Source organism: Morone saxatilis, unplaced genomic scaffold (genome assembly GCF_004916995.1).
Source record: "Morone saxatilis isolate NCDOM2014 unplaced genomic scaffold, NCSU_SB_2.0 Contig5, whole genome shotgun sequence".
In the NCBI taxonomy this organism is placed as follows: domain Eukaryota; kingdom Metazoa; phylum Chordata; class Actinopteri; family Moronidae; genus Morone; species Morone saxatilis.
The window spans coordinates 15,596,602-15,597,097 of record NW_023340095.1 but is presented as its reverse complement, the minus strand read 5'-3'; the positions used below and the strand labels follow the sequence as shown (position 1 = coordinate 15,597,097).

General features: G+C 35.5%; 1 protein-coding gene across 1 annotated transcript in view; it reads right to left on the bottom strand.

The window, feature by feature from the left end:
- igsf3 (immunoglobulin superfamily, member 3) overlaps positions 1–496 on the bottom strand; it is a 61,935-nt gene that overhangs the window by 50,415 nt on the left and 11,024 nt on the right. The window lies entirely within an intron of this gene.

The window sequence follows — 496 nt, the reverse complement described above, 5'->3', positions numbered from 1 at the left end:
GCAGCACAGGTACAGGCATTTTTGAATAACTACTGTTTTTCCTGACACGTCCATAATCTTTAGTCCTTGTCATTATTCATGAGCAAGAATGTGAACTGACTATGGATTAGAGTTGGACCAATAAATCAGCCAGGCTGATGTATCAATTGTCAGATATATTAATAGAAAAACAATTAAATCTTTGCAATTATATGTCTAATTGGATTAATAAATGAATAAAATGCCAGAAAATGCAGTTTAATCATGTACATTACAACACTGCACTATCAGAAGTCAATTACCTCTCTTTTCTGGGCCATTTTTCATTCACACAGCATATCATTTGCAAATAAAAACTACAAGCTTTTTGAGACACATTCCATTTGAGCTAACGTATGTTGCTTTGTCTTTGCCTATATTTAGGAAGACAGCATATGTGAATCTTGCCTCAACCCCACAAACACACACACACACACACACACACACACACACACACACAGTCAATAAACACACACAC